This window comes from Chiloscyllium plagiosum, unplaced genomic scaffold (assembly GCF_037043375.1).
Source record: "Chiloscyllium plagiosum isolate Xiang-an unplaced genomic scaffold, Cpla_swu_hap1 HiC_scaffold_27, whole genome shotgun sequence".
Classification (NCBI taxonomy): Eukaryota; Metazoa; Chordata; class Chondrichthyes; order Orectolobiformes; family Hemiscylliidae; genus Chiloscyllium; species Chiloscyllium plagiosum.
Window position 1 is genome coordinate 50,106,342 of NW_028270165.1, and position 23,844 is coordinate 50,130,185.

Here is a 23,844-nt window from a genome sequence, read left to right on the forward strand (position 1 = left end):
CAAAGGGTGACTACACACTGCAGCACTGCCGACCTGTGAAAGGAAGAAGAACACGTCTACAGAGGCTTCACCAGGAACGGATATGCCCGCAACTTCATCCACAAGGGCCGAGCAGACAAACAACGAGACAAGGATCTGCTACGACCCAACACACTCACCACTTTACATTATATAATAAACCTCACAGAACTAATAGCCAGACATCTCCGACCACTCGGATTCATGACAGCCCATAAACTGACAGCCACGATCAGACAACAACTCACCAGAACAAAAGACTCAACCACATCATGTGGAAAACAAATATAGTTTACAAGCTTCCATGCAAAGGCTGCACGAAAAGTCGACAGTACAGGACAAACAGGCAGACAACTAGCAATCTGTAACCATGAACAACATCTACCCATTAAACACTATCTCTGGTACCCACACAAACACAGATGACAAGGACGATAAAATCGACTGGGACAGCACAACGGTCATAGTACATCTAAACAGAGGTCAGCCAGAGAAATTCAACAAACACGGCACTCATCCACGGACTCCACCAATAAACACATTGACATATGCCTATCACTGCAGCGAACAATCAGAACGGTCAAACAAAAGCAGCAGAAACAGAACCAAATACATTCCAGAAGACACAGTACAGCAGCGCTTCACAGGTGGGTCCAACGCACTGAAGATGTCAACTAGACAGAGGATGTAACGCCTGCAAATCAACTTCCCAGCTCGGCGAGCTGCGACAATCAGCAGCCGAGTTACAAAGCTTGCCGCAAATCTTGAACGGAAGTGTTATTCCTGCCGAAATTTGAGAGCATCCTGTTTATGTCACTCAGTTCCTGCAAGCAAAAACTTTGTTGTGATTCTGCTCGCCGAGCTGGGAATTTGTGTTGCAGACGTTTCGTCCCCTGTCTAGGTGACATCCTCAGTGCTTGGGAGGCTCCTGTGAAGCGCTTCTGTGCTGTTTCTCCGGCATTTTTGTGATCTGTATTAGATTAGATTACTTACAGTATGGAAACATGCCCTTTGGGCCCAACAAGTCCACACCGACCCGCCCAGACCCATTCCCCTACATTTACCGCTGCACCTAACACTACGGGCATTTTTTTTTTAGCATGGCCAATTCACCTCACCTACACATCTTTGGACTGTGGGAGGAAACCGGAGCACCCGGAGAAAACCCACGCAAACACGGGGAGAATGTGCAAACTCCACACAGTCAGTTACCTGAGGCAGGAATTGAACCCGGGCCTCTAGCGCTGTGAGGCAGCAGTGCGAACCACTTTGCCACTGTGCCGCCGTGCCACTGCCGGTTGTCAGTTCCAGCTGTCCGCTGCAGTGGCCGGTATGTTGGGTCCAGGTCGATGTGCTTGTTGATAGAATATGTGCATGAGTGCCACGCCTCTAGGAATTCCCTGGCTGTTCTCTGTTTTGGCTTGTCCGAGAACAGTCGTGTTGTCCCAGTCAAACTCATGTTGCTTGTCATCTGAGAGAGATCCCGGGTTCAAATCGCCGTTTCGGACGTGAATGACAAGACGGTCCGCATGTCAGAAACCGCATCCCGGGGACAGAAAGACAAGCAGATGTTCTGAAAACTCTTTGCTGCTGGCAATTCTTGGAGCAATGTGGAATGTACTTCACACTGAGCAAGTTTCAGCTGGCTCAGAGTCTCCAGTGTACATTGCTCTCTTTCCCGCCAGCTCTTTCCAATTCACTCAATGTCGGCTTTAGCAGCTTTCCCGCATCACGGCGCACTGTTGTGCACCTCGCCTTCTCATCTGCTTCCCAAAAAACTTCGACGTAAATATTTCACATTGATGCACAGGCCCAATGTGCACAGTTGAGATGACACACTCGTGGAGGTCTGCGGGGTCTTCTCCTGTTCTCTGTACCCCATGTTGAGGAGGGCAATGCTTGTCACTGGTCACTCCGGTGTCTGAGAAAAGTTTAGAAAGAAAACGGTTTAATTTTCTGCCAGTAGAGAGGGCCCGGTTCCTGGGGACGGGCAAACGGCAGCAGAGACAGAATGTGAAGCAGCTGTTCATAGAGTCATAGAGATGTACAGCATGGAAACAGACCCTTCGGTCCAACCCGTCCATGTCGATCAGATATCCCACCCCAATCTAGTCCCACCTGCCAGCACCCAGCCCATACACCTCCAAACCCTTCCTATTCATATATCTATCCAAACGCCTCTTAAATGTTGCAATTGTACCAGCCTCCGCCACTTTCTCTGGCAGCTCATTCCATACACGCACCACCCTCTGCGTGAAAATGTTGCCCCTTAGGTCTCTCTTATATCTTTCCCCTCTCACCCTCAATCTATGCCCTCTAGTTCTTGACTCCCCGACCCCAGGGAAAGGACTTTGCCTATTTATCCTATCCATGCCCCTCATAATTTTGTAAACTTCCATAAAGTCACCCTTCAGCCTCCGACGTTCCAGAGAAAACAGCCCCTGCCTGTTCAATGTCAACGATACTTCACTCTGATCAGACTCAGCCGGTTCCAGAGGTAGAGCGGGGGCGCAGGCGCTCTGACGTTGTGGCTCGTTGGTCTAGGGGTGTGATTCTCGCTTTGGGTCTTCGACGACGTGGACGTGTGAGAGATCCCGGGTTCAAATCCCGGACGAGCCCGCGTTTCATGACTTGTGCAAACGTGCCTGTTAAATTTTCTCAAAAAAGCACCTTCGTTAAACGAGTTTGGGATCCCTGGCGAACCAATGGGACAGAAAACAGCGAAGTGAAATGATTGGCGATACCGTTGAATAGGTTGACGTGAGTGGTGCGGTGTTTGAGGGCTGTCAGCGATGAGGGTCGATTGGAAATTTGGGACAGCTCTCTTCGGAGAACAGAAGTTTGAAATCTGGCCCCATTGAAGCTTGCGAAGTCTAGACAGAGAAAGTAATGTAGTCAAAATGCTCCCACGCCTGAAAGGATCGGCAACGATTCGGCAGAGTTTTAAAGTCATGAGGAAAAGAACCAAAAGTGACATTAGGAAGAACGCTTTCGTACAAGGAGTGGTTGGGATCAGTAAATCCTTAACTGACACTGACAAAGAGGCAGATTCATTAGACGCAAACGGGAATCCGGTGGTCATGTTTAAAGTAACAATGTGCAGAATTACATGGAGAAGGCAAGAGAATGATACGAATAGAGACCCACGTTCACTTACTGTGTCGACCCAGCAGAGCGAAGGCGGGCCGCATGGCGTCTATTCAGAGTGAAATCACAGTTCGACCAACAGAATTTGGGAAGTTAGAAAAAGTTTGTATTTACACAGCCTCCATACGTCTGCGCAACACCATATAAGACGACAGCAGTGGAGATCTTTGACATCAGTCTCGAACGTGCATGCCACGCGCCAGACGAAAGGCTGAAGGGACCTGTGGAAATGGGCGGGCATAAGAGCAGAGTGGCGCAGCGGGAGCGTGCTGGGCCCATAACCCAGAGGTCGATGGATATAAACCATCCTCTGCTATTGTTCAGTGTCTCCTTGAGCGACTTTTCTTTGTGATGGCTCTCTGTTCAGCATTGAGACGTCCTGCGTGTCTGAATGCCCCGTATCATACCGATACTGTCGCGAAACTCATACCGTTCAAGTAACGTGCATTTGGAGGTCTGAGTGGTCTTCTCCTGTTCTTCGTCGGTTTCCTATGAACTGAATCGCAAACCCACTTCTCTGAGATGCCAATGAGCTGAGACGCATACCTTGTGATTTCGTGCCTTCCCTGCCGTAATTCGCCTCGCCGGTTTGGACGTGAATGACAAGAGGATCAGCATGTCAGAAACTGTATCACCACTCAGACACAGTCCCTTAGTATTCGGACAGATATCACTGATTGTGAATAACCTCAGAGAGAGACACGTGGCAGAGAGTCGTCGTGGACACGATGGGCTGGACCGCCTCTGTCGGCGGGAGAGCGATGGTACGTGTTTATGCCGTCCCGCTGCCTGTCTGTGGGACAGAGAGGCTGAGGGAGCGACAATGGTTCATTTAACCGTCCCTTCCGTGTTGGACTGCCTGCAGTCCCGCAGCTCATTGCCGTGGGGCTGACTCTCAGTGAGTGAAGGTTTCACTCGGATTCTCTTCATCTGGGGCACTTCGGCTCAGATGTTAACTGCTGCACGGTCGCAGCGATGACAGCGATGCCCACTTTGCGAGAGATTTTCTGTAAGATTGCTGCGTGAAGACGAATTCTGAACACCAAGCAGGCTGCACAACAATGTACTCATATGAATCTACTTGAGGGAAGAGTCCTCGGTGTCCATTTCTCTCTCCCCCACCAGCACAGCATCTTTCTATCTCTCTGATAACAGACGTTTGGAGGAAATTCACAATCACTTCCCACTCATTAGATTACTTACAGTGTGGAAACAGGCCCTTCGGCCCAACAAGTTCACACTGATCTGCCGAAGCCCAACTCACCCATACCCCTACATTTACCCCTTACCTAACACTACGGGGAATTTAGCATGACCAATTCACCTGACCTGCACATCTTTGGAATGTGGGCGGAAACCGGTGCACCCGGAGGAAACCCACGCAGATACGGGGAGAACCTGCAAACTCCACACAGTCAGTCGCCTGAGCCGGGAATTTAACTCGGGTCTCTAGCGCTGTGAGGCAGCAGTGCTAACCACTGTGCCACCGTGCCGCCCACAAAGTGTAAGTGATACCTCTCACCCCAAGGGATATGGAGTTAAAGAGCAGAAGAGCGAATGGACTCTTCCCTCCCTCCAGAAAAGCGGACAAGTAGAAACAAATTGGTTTAATTATCCGCCAGTGGAGATAGACCAGTTCCTGGGGATGAGACAAATATCAGCGCCCCGTGGTCAGAATGACAAGCAGATGTTCTGGAAACACTTTGCTGCTTGCAATTCTTGGAGCAATGTGGAATGTATTTCACACTGAGCAAGTTTCAGCTGGCTCAGAGTCTCTAGTGTACATTGCTCTCTGAGTTTATATTTGCACATCGGCGACATGTCTGCACAACAGCACATGACACTACAGCAGTGAAGATCTTTTGATGTCATTCTCGAACAGGCAAGTCACACGCCAGATGGAAAGCTGAATACTTCTCTGGAAAAGCTACCGTGCAATGCAGGAGAATGGCACAACGGGTGCATGCTGGGATCATAACCCAGAAGCGAAACCATTTTCTCCTACTCACTTAATGTCTTTAGTAGCTTTCCCGTATAACGGCGCTCTGTTCTTTTCCTTGCCATGTCATTTGTTTCCTAAAACTTCGGGTATCTGAGCTCAATATATCACATCGATACACAAGTGAAATTTACACAATTGCGCTGGCACCCTTGTGGAGCTCTGAGTTGTCTTGTCCTGGTCTCTGTCGGTGTGTCTCATGTGAAACCTCTTCTCTCAGACGGCAATGAACCGGTGAAATTGAAACACATGACTTGCTGTTTTAGTCCATTTCCCGCAGTAAAGAAACCAACGGTGTAAGAAAAGACTTCCTGCAGGATTGTTGTGTTAAGACAAATTCTGAGCACCAAGCAGGCTGCACAAAAATGCACTGATATCAATTTACCTGAGGGAAGAGTCTCCGGTGTCCATTTCTCTCTGTCCCGACAGCACAGCATCTTTCTATCTCTCCATTAACAGGACCTTTGGAACAAATTCAAAGTTGCCCATTTCCTACGCATGTCTGTAACTGACTTCTCCTGCCTTACGTAATAGTGTGAGAGAGCAGAAGAGTGAATGGGCTCTGCCTTCCACCAGCACAGCTTGCAAGTAGAAACGAAATGGTTCAATTATCCACCAGTGGAGAGAGCCCGGTCACTGGGGACAGGACAAACAGCAGCGTCCTGGAAGCAGCGAGACAGATTGAGAAGTAGATGTTCTTGAAACTCTTCCCTACTTGCAATTCTGGGAGCAATGCACAATGTATTTCGTACTGAGCAGGTCTCAGCTGCTTCCGGAGGTGGTTGCACCCATGGCTGGTGGCTCGTTAGTCTGGGATATGATTCTAGCTTTTGGGTCTTCGAGCATATGCAGCCGTGTGAGAATTCTTGGGTTCCAATCCCAGGAGAACCATCATTCCTTAAATTGACCTGAGCAAAAATACCTGATGAATATTCTCAAAAAGCCGCTTCGTTAAATAAGATCGGACTGCCTGAATTCGGGACGGCGCAGAGCTGCCATTGCAGTGAACACGGCGAAGGGAAACACTTGTTCAAAGTGAGAACAAGTATTGCAGATTTTTCGCCCGCGCAATCCGAGTCTGAATGAATCCTCCACCTGTATTATGCTCAATTCTGAGGATGATACTTAAGGAAGCGCTGAACAGGTTAACGTGAATGGTACCGTCCTGAGGAATGTCAGCAATGAAGGGAGATTGGAAAGTTTGGGGCAGCTCTCTTTGGAGAACAGAGGGCTGAAAGCTTGTCTGATTGAAGTTTTCCACGTCATGAGGGTTTTAGACAGAGGAAATAATGCAGTGAAAATGCTCCTAAGCCTGAAAGGATCGAGAATGATTTGGCAGAGATTTAAAGTCATCAGGAAAATAAGTAAAACTGACATTAGGAAGACCGTTTTCGCACAGGGAGTGGGGTCAGTAAGTCGCTATCTGACAGTGACAAAGAGGTAGATTCAATGGACACAAAAGGGAATTCGGTGGGCATGTTCAATGTAACAATGTGCAGATTTACAGGGAGAAGGCGACAGAATGAGACACTTATTTACATATTGTGTTGAGCCAGCAGAGCTAAGGTGGACTGCATGGCCTCAGTCTGCGCTGTCCCACATTTCGTGATTCTGAGTGAAATCGGAGTTGGGCCAACAGAACGTAGGAAATTTGACAACGGATATATTCTGCCCAACAGGATACTCCATCACAGCAATGAAGGTGTTTTGACATCATTCTCGAAGGTACATGACACAATGCAGATTCAAAACCGAGTATTCCTTTGAATCACGGAGTAATTTGTTTACAGTTATTCAGTTGAGGTGAGCGGAGTTGCGCATTGGGAGCCACTCCAGTTGATAGGTCGAAGCCGTTTTCTCCTGTGTGACAGTCCCACCAGCACTCCAATTTGCTGTGCTTCCAGTCAGAAGATGCAGCTCACTATCCCATACTGATACACGGCCACGATGACCCAGCTGTGGTGACAAGCTTGTGAAGGTCTGAGTGCTCTTCTCCTGTCCTCTGTCTGGCTGCTATGTTCCGAATCGTCAAACCTCTCTTCTCCGAGATAGGAATAAACTGGTGAAGGTGAAACACATCATTTGCGGTGTGTTCCATGTGCTGGAGGCCCTGCAGTAATTCCCCACGCTGTTGCACACAGCAACATCCTCTCGGTGAATTACTCTTGGCAAAAAAATCGATTGAACCAAATCAGTGTCCGCCACTGGATTTTACTGACACCATTTATAAAATTCAGGCTCACCGTTAATGTGGAGAGAGGCCGTCAGACTAGAGTTTCCGCTCCTCCTGTTGAATAAAGATAATTTTAACTGTGTCCAGTGAGAGGAAAGGATTTGATGTTGGTGGGAAACATTTCTGTCTGAACTCGCTGTCACTCTCCTGATAGATTGAAACATAAAGCTGGGAATCTTTGGATTATGTTGTAAAAGTATCGGTATTATGTTACTCACACCGCGCTGTCACCAACTGAGCGAAGCGGCTGCCCAGAGGGAGGTGGCTGTGTTTAAATCCCGTGATGAACTAGGGGAGTTGCGCATTTACCCAGAAAATGGGCACACCACCTCCCTGACACAGTGTTCACAAATCAAACAGACAGCAAAGCTTCACGTCTGATCGAAAGTTTCCGAAAAGAAGATTTGGCTCAACAGATACACGGAGTGAACCTACTCCTTTCTTGATCTGAACTGCAAGAAGTTGACGTTAGTGAGCATGACGTGATTTGAACACGCAACCTTCTGATCTGGAGTCAGACGCGCTACCGTTGCGCCACAAGCTCACGGTTGGCAATGGACCTCTATTCATGCTTAAGGGAAGTGATCGCACTGCAATGATTTTACGTTCTGAGGAACAATGGAGATCAACAGTTCATGTCTGTTCTGTCTCCACCACCGCCCCCCCTCGCCCCCGCACTCCTTCTGTCTCTCGAAACAATTTCCAACTCTACCTCAATAAAAAGGAGAAAGAACTGTGGATGCTGTATATCAGAAACAAAAACAGGAGTTGCCGGTGACCCTTCCACAGAACTGATGGTGATTGGGAAAACGTTGGTTTAGATGCAGGAGATATTGTGGGAGGAAGGCGGATGCAGTAAATGATAGATCAGGACAGAGCCCAAAGCGAGGGAAGAACTGTTGGACAGGAAAAGGAGTTGATAACGATTTGCGTGGGAGGGTGAATGGAGTCTGTTCATGGCTAAGAATAGGTAGTGTGTAATGACAGACTATGTGATAACAAGACTTGGTGTGTGTGGAAGGGACGAGGATACTATGGATTTCAGGCCCAGAGGGATGTATGCTCCCCAAGTGTAATATTCGGTGCTCTTCGTTCTGCTGGTGCTGAGCTTCGCTGGGACACTACAGCAAGCCTGAGACAGAGATGTTGGCCAGGGAATAGGGTGAGGTGTGGAATTGGCAGGCAACTGGAAGCTCAGGGTCTTTTTTGCAGGCAGAACGTAGATGTTCTGTGCAGCAGTCACCCAGTTTATGCTTCGTTTTCCCCAATGTAGATGAGGCCACGTTGTGAGCAGCAAATGCAGTAGACTGGGTTGTGGGAAGTGCAGGTAAAGTGCTGCTTCATCTGGAAGGTAAGTTTGGGCCCTTGGATAGTGAGGAGGGAGCAGGTAAATGGGCTGGTGTCACACATTCGGCAGTTGCAGGGGAAAGTGCCGTTGGACTATTGGGGTAGGAATGGGGTTAGGGTTGATGGGAATGAAGGAAGAGTGTACCCAAGGTATAACTCCTGCCCATTTACCTATCTGCCAAATACAGGAATTTGTTAAGTGTGTTCAAGTACATTTTCTAATTCACAATGTGGATGTACATACTGGCGAGGGTGCAAAACCTAAGGGCCAGCAACCATAATTCTATTAGCATTAGAATAGTGATTGAAAATAATATATCAGATCCAAACGTTGAAGTTCTAAATTGGAGAAAGACTCTGGTATTAGGCAAGATCTTTCAAAAGCTGATTGGGGCAGATGTTCGCAGGTTAAAGGACTGCTGGAAAATGGGAAGCCTTCAAATATGAGATAACAAGAGTCCAGACACAGTATATTCCTGTTGGGGTGAATGGAATGGCTGGTAGGTTTAGATTAGATTAGATTAGATTAGATTACAGTGTGGAAACAGGCACTTCGGCCCAACAAGTCCACACCGACCCTCCGAAGCGCAACCCACGCAGGTTGGGGAATGCTGGATGACTAGAGAAAATGAGATAAAGAACGATGCATATATCAGGTATCGACAGAGAGATCGAGTGAATCCTTACTGTATAAAGGCAGTACGAGCATACTTAAGAAGGAAAGCATGCGGGCAAAAAGGGGACATGAGATAGCTTTGGCAAATGGAGTCATGGATAACCCAAAGTGTTTTTATAAATACATTAAGGATCAAAGGATAACAAGGGAGAGAATAGGGCCCCTCAAAGATCAGCAAGGCGGCCTTTGTGTGGAGCTGCAGTAGATGGGTGTGGGGGTGGCGGTGCGGGAGACTGAACGGATATTGTGCATCAGTGTTTATTGTGGAGAAGGGCATGCAAGATATAGACTGTGAGAAAGTAGATGGTGACATGTTGAAAAAATGCCCATATTACAGATGAGAAATTGCTGGATATCTTGATATGCATAAAAGTGGATAAATCCCAAGGACCTGATCAGGAGTACCCTAGAACTCTATGGGAAACTGGGGAAGTGATTGCTGCGCCTCTTACTGAGATATTTGTATCATTAATAGTCACAGGTGAGGTGACAGAAGGCCAGAGGGTGGCTAATGCGGTGCCACTATTTAAGAAAGGTGGTAAGAAAAAGCCAGGGAACTATGGACCAGTGAACCTGACATCCGTGATGGGCAAGTTTTTGGAGAGAATCCTAAGAGGCAGGATTTACATGTATTTGGAAAGGCAAGAATTGATTAGGGATAGTCAGCATGGCTTTATGCTTGGGAAATCATGTCCCATGAACATGATTGAGTTTTTTGAAGAAGTAACAAAGTGGATTGATTAGGGCAGAGCAATGGACGTGATATCTCTGGACTTCAGGAAGGCGTTCATCAAGGTTCCTCATGGGAGACTGGTGAGCAAGGTTTAATCTCATGGCATGCAGGGTCAACTAGTCATTTGGATACAGAACTGGCTAGAAGGCAGAAGACAGATGGTGGTGACGGAGGGTTGCTTTTCAGACTGAAGGCCTGTGACCAATGGTGTATCACAAGGATTGATGCTGGGTCCGCTACTTGTTGTCATTTATATAAATGATTTGTATGAAAACGGAGGAGGTCTCGTTCGCAAGTTTGTAGATAACACCAAAATTGGAGGTGTAGTGGACAGCAAAGAAGGTTACCTCAGATCACAACGGGACCTTGATCAGATGCGCCAATGGGCTGAGGAATGGCAGATGGAAGTTAATGTAGATAAATATGAGGTGCTGCATTTTGGAAAAACAAATCAGAGCAGGACTTTTACACTTAATGGTAAGTTCCTTGGAAGTGTTGCTGAACAAAGGGACCTTGGAGTTCAGGTTGACAGTTCCTTAAAAGTAGAAACGCAGGCAGATTGGATAGTAAAGAAGGCGTTTGGTGTGCTTTCCTTTGTTGGTCAGAGCATCGAGGATAGGTGTTGGGAGCTCATGTTGCCACTGTACAGAACATTGGTCAGGCCACGTTTGGAATATTGCATGTAAGTTTGGTCTGCTTCCTATTGGAAAGATGTTGTGAAACTAGAAAAGGTGCAGAGACAATTTACAAGGATGTTGCCAGGGTTGGAGGTTGGAGGGTAGGAAGGTTTTATGGGAATTTGGGCCAAGTGCTGGCAAATGGGACTAGATTAGGTTAGGATATCTGGGCTGCATGGATGAGTTGGACCGAAGGGTCTGTTTCCGTGCTGTACATCTGTGTCACTCTGTGAGACTCCATGGGATTCTCTGCCCAAGAGAGCAGTTGAGACAGCTTCATGAAGTATATTGAAGACACAGTTGGATGGGTTTTTGCATGGTAGGGGAATTAAGGGTAGTCGGGATAGTGCAGGTTGGTGGAGCTGTGATCTTAATGAATGACGGAGCAGGCTTGACCAAATGGTCTACTCCTGCTTCTGTTACGATAAATCTGTAACACTGCATTTCCCGCGGCCGGAGTTTTCCCACGGCACAAAGGAGGTTTTCTAAAGTATATTTAAACCCCTTGCTTTGCTTGAACTCAAACTACATTGACTTAGAGGAGAGTGGGATTTGCAAAGTGCCCTCCCCTCCACACGTGCCTCAACTGCAGGGCAGCTGTCCGGTCCGCCCTCCATTGTTGACGTCACAATACGAATGCAGCCCTGTCAGTTTCAGAGTGAAACTCCATCCCTCTGGGCACCATCTGGGAGCGAAGCAATGTCTCCCCCTTTCCATATACAACCCTCCAGAAGCGAGGGGGAAGGGGAGGTCGGGGTGGGTGAAACACTGTTCACTTGTAGCAACTGGAGTGTATCCAGGGAGGGAGCAGACACTCCAAAGGTGCTCAAATACTTTCTATCTCTCTTAAAGCTATTTTGCTTGCGTATTCCCTCAGTTTGGCACGTATACAGTTTGCACCCTAGAAAAGAATTGCTCCTTTCCTCATGTTCACAACTAAAAGGTTAGATTCTCAAGGAACTGAGCAGCATTTAAGGGATTGGCACATTGCTCAAAACATGTAGGCTGCCTGTGGCCTGTGGGTCGTTGATGTGATTCTCGCTTTGGGCCTTCTGGTGCGTGGGCATGCGAGAGATCCCGAGTGCAAACCTCGGGCGAGCCCTTGTTTCTTGCACTGCCTTGTGCAAAAACGGCCTGTCTACAGTCTCAAAAAGCAGCTTCGTTTAACGAGATCCGACTGCCTGAATTAGGGATGGGGCAGAGCTCCCGTTACAATGAACGCGGCAAGGGCAGCACTTATTCAAAGTGAAAATGCGTTTTACTTCATACAGAGGGTGCTGGGCGTTTGGAACGCGTTGCCAACAGCGGTGGTAGAGGCAGGCACGGTCGATTCATTAAAGATGCGTCTGGATAAATGCATGAGTGGGTGGGGAGCAGAGGGATAACGATGCTTAGGAATTGACCGACAGGTTCAGACAGTACATTTGGTTTGGCTCAGGCTTGAATGGCCTGTTTCTGGGCTGTAAACTTTCTTTGTTCTTTGTTCTATATGGTGTATATCTGATATTGTTGGCTGTTGTAAAAGTTTCTGTTGTAATTATCATTCACCTTCTAATGTAGTAATGAAGTTACGTCCTTTTTTTGTCATAATTTTTTATTTAATAGGTCAGCAGGAAGTCATTCAGCAATTTTACTGCCTTTCTTTTCTCAAGCAGCCTTAACATTTCATTTTCATATCCTTGATTCAGCTCCATTTCCAGCATCTTTGTAGGCAGTTTGTTCCATGTTATTGTCACTGAAATGAAGTTTTCCTCTATGCACAGCGAAGGCTATCTGGCTGCATGAGGGTTTTCAGGTTTCTGTGGCCTGGATAATATGTGATCAGCAGATATCTCGCAATCTACAGGAATTGCCACCAATGTTATGTTCATTAACTGTACTGACAGTGATCACTTATTTTGTGATTTTTCTTTGTAGGAAGACGTGCAGAAAGAAATCTTATAGCAAATGATACATCAACTTCTGACAGAGCCACTTTTTTTTTTAGATTAGATTAGATTACAGTGTGGAAACAGGCCCTTCGGCCCAACAAGTCCACACCGACCCGCCGTAGCGAAACCCACCCATACCCCTACATTTACCCCTTACCTAACACTACAGGCAATTTAGTATGGCCAATTCACCTGACCCTGCACATGTTTGGATGGTGGGAGGAAACCGGAGCACCCGGAGGAAACCCACGCAGACACGGGGAAAACGTGCAAACTCCACACAGTCAGATGCCTGAGGCGGGAATTGAACCCAGGTCTCTGGCGCTGTGAGGCAGCAGTGCTAACCACTGTGCCACTGTGCCACCGTGCCGCCCACTTGATTCATTGGGACTTGAATATCAGCAGCCATTTCAATCAAGAAGGCATGTTTGCTTTTGTTTGTTTGTTTGAGAGATTTTGGACAGTCCTGTGGCAGGAAGAATACTGAGACACCGAGTGAGGGAGATTCAGTGCGCTGACTGTGAAAAGTGCTTCAAACCATTTACTCAGCTTGGGGGAATCAAAGTCTCACCCCTCAAGGTGAGAAAGGCTATGTACCCGTTCTGTTTGTAATTTCAATCCCAGAAAACACAAGGAAAGCTCCCTCCAAAGGGGAAACCTTGGAAATGTGGGGTCTGAGGGAATGGATTCCCTTCCCCATCCCTGCTGGAAACCCACAGACGCATTCACACCGGGAGAGGCCATTCTCCTGCTCAGTGTGTAGGAAGGGTTTCAGTCGGATCAGCCATCTGCAGACGCATGAGTGAGTCCACAAGGGAGAGAAGCCATTCACGTGCCCCATGTGCGGGAGGGGTTTCACTCAGTCAGCTGCACTGCTGACCCACCAGCGGCTCCACCCTGGAGAGAGGCCGTTCACCTGCTGTATGTGCCGGAAGGGATTCACCTGCTCCTCCCACCTGAGGAGGCACCAGCGCGTTCACGTGCCATCACATGGGGATTGAAGGAGCGATGGCCGAGTGCCAAGTGCCTATGCACGAAACGTCGATTCTCCTGCTCCTTGGATGCGGCCGGACATGTGCTTTTCCAACACCACACTCTCGACTCTGATCTCCAGCATCTGCATTTTTCACCTTCTCCTCGATAGCAAGGTTGGACTTGTCTTTTATTCACTCATTCACTCCTTGCAGCCTGTCCTTTGTTGTGGCCGAACTGCACATACATCAATGCAAGTTTCAGAAAGATTTATGCAGCTTTTTTTTTGAAAAAAAAACATTCTTCCCGACTTTAACGAAGTTTCTGAATAGATGGTTTTAGTTATTCTCAATTTTAAAAATCAGCTATTTCTCACATGCCGTGTTTCCCAGGTAAAGTCATAACCATCCATTCTCTCTCTTCCCTGAGAAAGACTTCATACAGCGATCAAAGAGGGCTGAGGCACGAGAAAGGACAATTGTGGGGGTCGGGGGCGCGGTGAGGGGGTCGCTGGTGGTGGTGGAGAAGGGAGGGAAATGGACAGGGGTTCAGAGGGTTGGGGGAGAGAATAGAAGGTGCAGTGTGAGGAGAGAAAATTGGCAGGGGGCAGTGGATGGGGAGAAAATGGACAAGGGGCAGAATGTGAAGAGAGAGACAGCACAAATGCCACCTTCTCCAGGACTCGTGTCAATGTCCCACGAACTGGAACCCACTCCTCCCACATTTCTCAATATACGCATGGCTAAGGCAGTGGAACCATATCATCCCAACAGGCCATTCACACAGACCTTTCCAACAGCATCCCACTTAGATTCACTCGTTTACGCTACAGCCCTTCAGTTCCCCATGGCTATTTCCTGACGAAGGGTTTTGCCCGAAACGTCGAGTCTCCTGCTCCTTGCATGCTGCCTGACCTGCTGTGCTTTTCCAGCTCCACAATCTCGACCCTAATCTCCAGCAACTGCAGTCCTCACTTTCCCCCAGTAAGGGGTGAATGTTCCAGTCCTAGCCTTTTAGATCTTTAAAAATCTTTCCCCCACACCCTAAACCTTTACCCTCTAGTTTTGGAATACCTCTATCCAGGGGAAAAGACAGAAACGTTGAGCAGCCAAACAAAATGCAAAAGAAATAAAATGTCGAGACACAGGGAAAAAAATCAGCAAAATAAAATAGCTTCGGCATTTTTCTCTCGTATTTGCATTTGGACGCTTATTATTTGTCATGATCGGGAGGTGCCCGTGTTGGACTAAGGTGTACGAAGTTAAAAATCACACAACACCAGATTACAATCCAATAGGCTTGTTTGGAAGCACTAGCTTTCGGAGCGCTGCTACTTTATCAGGTGGTTGTGGAATATAAGATCGTAAGATCATAAATTCTGTGTCTTACGATGTTATACTCTACAATCAGCTGATGAAGGAGCAGGGCTCCGAAAGCTAGTGCTTCCAAATAAGTCTGTTGGACTTTCACCAGGTGCTTTGTGATTTTTAACTTTAAAATTTGTAACAAATTCCTGCACACTGTGCATGCTCCGCGGTGTCAGCAAGCACTGCGCATGACCGCCAGTGTCAGCAAGCACTGCGTATACTCTTGGGAGTGCGCATAAACGGCACGCCAGCGCCTTTCCGTGGAGCAGTGGACAAGCTTGGAGGACCGGAAGGAGTCTGGTCCTCCTGCCAATCAGAGCCGGCCACTGTGGAAATGCGGAGGTTGGACCATGAGCTCTGAAGCTGCTGTTGGTCTCTTCTCTCTGCATAAGGTTAAACTTCACCCCAGACTGTAACTTCCTTCCTCTGCCTAACATTTGTGAGTACAACAGTGTTTTTCTCACCACCTTTTCATTCTGGGGTTCAAGAGTGAACCGAGGGAGGGGCCAGACTCTGGAAAAGTTGATCCAGGTCTGTGTGTCAACTTGCAAACACATGGAAAATGCAGTACCACAATGTGAAGTTCTAGCCTTTGCAGTATAAAAAAAAGCTGAAAGGAGGTGCATTGTTTAAATGGTGATCTGTTGAGATGTGGCGAAAGTGAGATGCTGGAGATCAGAGTTGAATATTGTGGCGCTGGAAAATCACAGTAGGTCAGGCAGCAACTGAGGAGGAGGAGAGTCGACGTTTCGGGGACGATCCCTTCATCAGGAGTGATGTGTGGATAGACCAAGAGGCCTCAGTGTTCTTCTACATCAGTCACTGCCAGTTGTCAGAAAGTGCAGCAAGCAATGAGCAAAGCAAGTGTTATATCAGCAAGAGGAATTGAGTTCAGAAGTGGGGATATCTTCCTGCAGTTAGGTCGGTTATTGAATGTATTCAAGGATGAGTTCATGTGACTTTGAAGAACAAAGAGGTTATGGGAGAAGGCAAGAAAATGGTTTTAAAACCAGTACAGAGCAGTTATAGAGTCATACAGCACATAAACAGACCATTTAGTTGAACTAGTCCATGCTGGCGGTGTTCTGAAACTAAACTGGTCCCACCTGCCAATGATTGGCCTATACCCCTCCGAACCTTTCCTATTCATGTACTTATCCAAATGTCTTTTAAACATTGTAACTGTACCTGCATCCAGCAACTCCTCTGGACATTGATTCCTCAAACGAACTGCACTTTATCTTATTAAAATAAAGTGCCCCTCATGTCTTTTTAAAATATTTCTTTCTTCACCTTCAAAATTTGCTCCCTCATCTTGAACCACCCACACGAGGGAAAGAATACCTGCCGTTCACCTCATCTATACCTCTCATGATTTTATAATCCTCTCTAAGATCACCTCTCAACCTCTGATACTCCAGTGAAAAAAGTCCTAGCCTATCCATCTAGATGCAGGTATATTTATATCCAGTTATGAAGTGTTCAATACTGGCGAAAGCTGGAAAGACAAATGACCTATTCCTGCTTCCAATTCTCTCACTGTGTCCAGGACAGCAAGAGACCATACGACATTGGCGCAGAAATTAAGCCATTTAGTCCATCAGATCTGCTCCACCATTCAATCACGGCTTATATGTTTCTCGACCCCATTTTGAAATATGGATTTTGGAAAGGCAGATCAGGGCAGGATCTACACATTTAATGGGGAGTGTTGTTGAATAAACATACCTTGGAGTGTTGGTTCATAGTGGAGTCGCAGGTAGACAGGATAGCAAAGAAGGTGTTTGGTATATTTGCTTTAATAGGTCAGTGCATTTCAATACAGATGTTGGGAGGTCATGTTGCGGCTGTACAGGATATTGATTAGGCCACTTTTGGAATACTGTATTCGGTTCTGGTTTCCCTGCTACAGGAAAAGTGTTACGAACCTTTGTAAGGATTTGGAAAGGATTTACAAGGCTATTGCCAGAGTTGGAGGGTTTGATCTATATGGAGAGGCTGAATAGGCTGAGCTGTTTTCTCTGGATCATTGGGGGCTGAGGGGTGACTTTATAGAAGTTCATAAGGAGCATGGATAGGGTGAATAGCGAAAAGTTTTTCCCCAGAGTAGGGGAGACCAAAACTAAAGGTCAGAGGTCTGAGGTGAGAGGGGAAATATTTAAAAGGAACTTTGCACAAACCTTTCTCACGCAGAGGGTGTTGTGTGTATAGAATGAGCTGCCAGAGGAAGTGGTGGAGGCTGGTATAATTAAAGCATTTCAAAAGGCATCTGGTAATAGGGAGAATTGAGAGGGGTATGGGTTATGTGATGACAAATGAGATTATGTTAATTTAGGATATCTGGTCAGCACGGACAATTTGGACTGAAGGAAAGCAGAAGAGTCATTGTGAAGACTGGACTTTCAGAGCAGCTTTCAAAGATATTTTGTCCTGACTGGGAGCAGAAGCTACAATGAAATCTTTCATTTGTGAGACAGCAACTGAGTGAGTGAGGACATTCAGGATATTGGTGGAAAGTGGGAATTTGTTGCAATGTGGAGTTGAAGTGATTTAAGTAAAGTGTGCTGAGCAGGGAGCCTAGTGAAGGGTTATGTGAGTTTTTGTTTAAACTGGTCACTTCTTTCAGCCTCCAACATTGTATTTCCAATGCTGTCCATCAGTGGGAGTGGTGAATCAGCAACTGGTATCGTTAGAAGCCTTATGATTTTCAGTACTGCAGGTATAGCATTGTCTCATCAACTTTGTAAAGATTACTGGCAGCAGCGGGAGGCGTGGGCTTGATTCACCAGAAATGATTAAGCAGTTAGATAACACATGTACAAGAGGGCAGGGTGGGACTTGTCTTTCGATTTGCAGAAGGTGGGAGGTTCTGGTTCTGTGGTCCATGGCAAACACCACTGCGGTAAGTCATAGCATCACTACAGAGTGGAAGCAGGCCATTCATCCCATCAAGTCCACACTGACCCATCCGACGAGCATGCCACCCAGACCCACCCTATCCAGTTGTTTCTATGGTGAGTGAGACGAGGTCACAAGATTAGGGGGAGTAGGTTTAAGACAGAGGAGAAGGAACTGCTTTTCCCGGAGAGTGGTGAATCATTGGAATTCTCTGCCCAAGGAAGCAGTAGAAGCAGCCATATTCAAGACATAGTTCGATGGAATTTTGTATGGTAGGTGAATTTAGGATAGTCAGGATAATGCAGGTAAGAGGAGCTGAGACGATGGATAGATGAGCCATGATCTTAATGAATGGTGGAGTAGCTTGATGGACCAAATGGCCTACTCCTGCTTCTATTACTGGGAATGTATGAACATGCATTTTTTATGGCCAATCCGTATCAAGGCAGGTGAGCAATGTAGTGATGTGGAAATGAACATTAGAGAATGATAGAAAGGGACACGGAAAGTAAATGTCCCAGTCCAAAGATGTGCAGGTCAGGTCAAATGACCATGCTAAATTGTCCATAGTGTTAGGTTCATTAATCAGAAAGAAATGGGTCTGGGAGGGTTACTCTTCAGGGTGTCGGTGTGGACTTGTTGGGCCGAAGGGCCTGTTTCCACACTGTAGGGAATCTAATCTCATCAATCAAAACTGGATTCTACAGAACACAAGAATTGAAACTGAAGACTGTATGGCTGAATGTGTGCTGCAATGTAACAAAACTGAATGAATTGACTGCACACATTGAAGAGAATAATGATGATCTGAGACTCCTTACAGGGACATGGCTTCAGGATGACAAGGATTGGATCTGAATATTGAGGGGGTACGTGGCATTCAAGTTGAATAGGAAGCGAGGTAAAGGTCGAGGGTTGGCACTGCTAATCAAAGCACTAATAACATGGTACTCTGGTGTCAGCTCGGATTTCAGGTCCTGATTTCTCTGTCCTCTTCTCCCTGTTCCCAGAGAAAGATGTTGTCTGTTCTCAGCTCAGCTGGCTTTCTGCTGAAACTTTGAGCCGCTTTTACACCTTCCAGAGCAATAAAACAGAGCAATAAAACAGTCGATCAAGGCCCAATCCACAATATTCTCAGCCTGACAACCATCCAGACTGAGAGAGTCATCGGAGCAGGGAATAAAACAAGAAAAATGAAACAAAATGAGACATAAATGCACATTTGGTGCTTAAAGTGTGTTCATTAGATAGTAAACCAGAATTAGGGGTGTCCCAGGATACTTATCGTCCCCTACTGGAGGAATTCTCTCTCCCTAACAATATTTACATCAACAAAAATAAAGCATCTGTTATCAAATAGACATAGAGATATAAAGCACGGAAATAGACGTTTTGATCCAACACATCCATGCTGACAAGATGTCCTAATTAAATCTAGTGTCCCATTTGCCAGCATTTGGCCCATATCCCTCCAAACCTTTCCTATTCACACACCCATCCAGATACCTTTTAAATGTTTTAATTGTACCAGCCTCCACCACTTCCTCTAGCGTATTTACCCTATCCGTGCCCCTCATGATTTTATAAATGTCCATAAGATCAGCCCTCAGCCTCTGACACTCCAGGGAAGCATCCCCATCCTATTCAGGCTCTCCTTATACCACAAACCCTCCAACCCTGGCGACATCCTTATCAATCTTTTCTGCACACTTTCAAGTTTCACAACATCGTTCCTATCCTACAGTAGGGAGACCAGAATCGAATGCAAGAATCGAAAAGTGGGCGAACCAATGTCTTGTACAGCTACAACATGACCTCCCAAATCCTGTACTCAATGCATTCAACGAGTCAAATGGCCTCTTTCTGCACTGCAGCGATTTAATGATTTGATTTTGTATCAGATTCAATTTCAGTCACTATCTCTGGTTTATGGTATGTCAGGTTGGGATCACTGGTACCAGAATTGCTTGCAATACTCCAAGCGTAGCCTAACCAATGTCTTCTACAGTCGCAACATGACCTCCCGACTCCTGCACTCAGTGCACTGACCAATAAAGGCAAGCATATCAAACACCTTCTTCACTATTCTGTCTATGTGCGATTCCCCTTTCAAGGAATTATGAACTTACCATCGAGTCATACAGCATGGTCATGGACCTTTGGTCCAACCAGTCCATGCCAACCATAATCCCAAACTAAATCAGTCTCTCCTGCCTGCTGTTGGCCTGTATCCCTCCAAACCTTTCCTATTCATGTACTAAAACAAATGTCTTTTTATTGTACCCGCATCCACCGCTTCCTGAGGAGGTTCATTCCACACATCAACCACCCTCTGTGTAAAATTCGTATTTGAATGGCAAACATGAGTTTGAAATGAAATGGTTCATTAAAATAAACAGCTTCTACCAAACCCCCTACAGCAGGAATGGTAGCAACTCCAACTCTTGAATCTCTCAAATCGATATTTCCATGGAGTGGAGGGGGGAGTAAAGTGTTGGATTCACAGAGGTGGGGGTTTTCTGAGAGTGTAAAGCTAAAATTATACCCTGTGCTTTGCTTGAACTCAAACTGCATTGACGTGGAGGAGAGCGAAAGGAGTTTGCAAAGTGTCCTCCCCTCCCAATGTGCCCTCCCTCCCCCATTGTGGACGTCTCAACGTGGAGGTAGCCCTGTCAATTTCAGAGTGAAACTCCCTCTCTCCGGGCAACATCTGGGAGCATAGCAACGTCTCCCCCTTTCTATTCCTCATCCTGGGAGGGGGAGAGAGAGAGGCGTGGGTGGGGGGTTGTGTTGGGTGGAGACTGTTCATTTGTAGCAACTGGAGTGACTCCATGGAGGGAGCAGGCTCTCCAAAGGTGCTCGGATGCTCTCTGTCCCTCTCAAAGACATTTTCCTTGTGTATTCCCTCGGTTTGGCACGTATAGAGTTTGTACCCTGGAAAAGGTTTACTTCTTTCCTCATGTTCAAAATTATAAGGGTAGTTTCTCATGGAACTGAGCAGTATTTAAGGGATTGGCACATTGATTTCAAATGTAGACATCTGTTGCTTCATATGGTGTATATCTGATATTGTTGGCTGTTATAAAAACTTTGTGGCTGTGATTTTTCACCTTCTAATGCAGAAATAGAGTTACGTTCTATATCTCTCTTCTCTTTTGTATTTACTAGGACAGCAGAAAGTCATTCAGTAACTTCACTGGCTTTATTTTCCCAAGCAGTCTTGACATTTCATTATCATTTTCGTGATTCAGCTCCATTTCCAGCACCTTTGTCGACAGCTTGTTCCAGGTTATTGCGATCTAAATTAAGTTTTCCTCCAAACATACTGAAGGCTATCTTGTTGCATGAGGGTTTTCTGCGTCCTGCATAATATATGGTCAGCACTCATCTGGCAATATACAGGAATTGCCACCGATGTTATGTTCATTTAACAGTACTGACAGTGATCACTCAATTTGTGATTTTTTTTTTGGAGGAAGACATGCAGAAAGAAATCTGAAAACAAATGATACGTCATCTTCTGACAGAGCCACTTGAATCATTGGGGCTTGAATATCAGCAGCCATTCAATTCAAAAAGAAATGTTTGCTTTTGTCTGTGTGAGAGATTTTGAACACTGGTATGGCAGGAATAATACTGAGACACCCGAGTGAGGGAGATTCAGTACACTGTCTGTGAAAAATGCGTCAAACAATTTACTCAGCTTGGGGGATCAAAATCTCATCCCTCATAGTGGGGAGAGACTATGTATCCATTCTGTTTTGAATTTCAAACCCAGCGCGACACAAAGAATGCTCCCCTCATGGGGAAACCATGGAAATGTTGCGACTTTGGGAAAGGGTTCCCTTCCCCATTGGGGCTAGACACCCACAGACGCGTTCTCACTGGGGAGACGCTGTTCTCCTGCTCAGTATGTGGGAAAGGATTCAGTTGGCTGTACAGCCTGCAGACACACCAGCGAATTCACAAAAGGGAGAGGCCGTTCATCTGCCACCATTGTGGGAGATGATTCATTCAGTCGTCCCACCTGCAGACACACCAGCAGGTTCAAAGTAGGGAGAGCCCGTTCTCCTGCTCTCTGTGTGGGCAGCGATTCATCGATGCATCCCACGTCCTGAAACACCAGCGGGTTCACCTGGGGGAGAGGCCGTTCACCTGCTCTGAGTGCAGGAACGGATTTGTCGATTCTTACACCCTGTTGACCCACCAGCAGGTCCACGTCGGAGAGGCGCTGTTCACCTTCTCTAAGTGCGGGAAGAGCTTCAGTCATGTGGGCAACTTGTAGAGGCACCAGCCGATCTACACCAGGGAGAGGCCGTTCACATGCTCTGTGTGCGGGAAGGGGTTCACTCAGACATCGACACTGTAATCTACCAAAGGGTCCATATCATGGAGAGGGCGTTCATCTGCTCTCAGTTTGGAAAGGGCTTCACCCGTTCTTCCCACCTGCAGAGCCACCAGCGAGTTCTGGAATGTTTTGAGGATGTAACTCTGAAGATGGACAAGGGAGATCCAGTGGATGTCGTGTACCTGGACTTTCAGAAAGCCTTCGATAAAGTCCCACATAGGAGGTTAGTGAGCAAAAGTAGGGCGCATGGTATTGGGGGCAAAGTACTGACTTGGACTGAAAATTGGTTGGCTGACAGGAAACAAAGACGAGTGATAAATGGCTCCCTTTCAGAATGGCAGGCGGTGACTAGTGGACTACTGCATGGATCAGTGCTGGGTCCGCAGCTTTTTACAACAGATATTAATGATATAGAAGATGGTATTAATAGTCACATTAGCAAATTTGCTGATGATACAAAGCTGGGTGGCAGGGTGAAATGTGAGGAGGATGTTAGGAGATTACAGGGTGACCTGGACAGGTTAGGTGAGTGGACAGATGCATGGCAGATGCAGTTTAATGCATGGTTATCCACTTTGGTGGCAAGAACAGGAAGGCAGATTACTACCTAAATGGAGTCAAGTTAGGTAAAGGGGCAATACAAAGAAATCTGGGTGTTCTTGTACACCAGTCAATGAAGGCAAGCATGCAGGTACAGCAGGTAGTGAAGAAAGCTAATAGCATGCTGGCCTTCATAACAAGAGGGATTGAGTATAGAAGCAAAGAGTTTCTTCTGCAGCTGTACAGGGCCCTGGTGAGACCGCAACTGGAATATTGTGTGCAGTTCTGGTCTCCAAATTTGAGGAAAGACATTCTGCCTATTGAGGGAGTGCAGAGTAGGTTGACGAGGTCAATTCCTTGAATGGCAGGACTATCTTATGTTGAAAGATTGGAGCGACTGTGCTTGTATATCCTTGAGTTTAGAAGACCGAGGCGGATCTGATTGAGATGTATAAGAGTATTAAAAGATTGGACACTCTGGAAGCAGGAAACGTGTTTCCGCTGATGGGTGAGTCCCGAACCAGAGGACGCAGCTTAAAAATAAGGAGTAGACCATTTAGGACAGAGATGAGGAGAAACGTCTTCACCCAGAGAGTGGTGGGTGTGTGGAATGCTGTGCCCCAGAAGGCAGTGGAGGCCAGTCTCTGGATTTGTTTAAGAAAGTGTTGGATAGAGCTCTCAAGGATAGTGGAATCAAGGGTTTGGAGATAAGGCAGGAACAGGATACTAATTGAGGATGATCAGCCATGATCATAACGAATGGTGGTGCAGGCTCGAAGGGCAGAGTGGCCTACTCCTGCACCTATTGTCTATTGAGTTCATGTGCCATGCAGGGGGATTGAAGGAGCGATGGCCGAGTGCCATTATCGACTGGACTATCAACCCATTTCCGGGAATTCCCGGGGTTTGAATCTCGCCGAGGCAGATGGTGGGATTGGAATTCGGTCAGAAATTTGGA

At 46.7% G+C, this 23,844-nt stretch overlaps 1 protein-coding gene and 1 non-coding gene across 2 annotated transcripts in view; both read right to left on the bottom strand.

The window, feature by feature from the left end:
- Positions 1-23,844, bottom strand: part of LOC148143992 (uncharacterized) — a 59,966-nt gene that overhangs the window by 15,056 nt on the left and 21,066 nt on the right. The window lies entirely within an intron of this gene.
- Positions 7,870-7,941, bottom strand: trnaw-cca (transfer RNA tryptophan (anticodon CCA)). The gene has a single exon. It is a non-coding gene; the product is annotated as a tRNA-Trp (tRNA).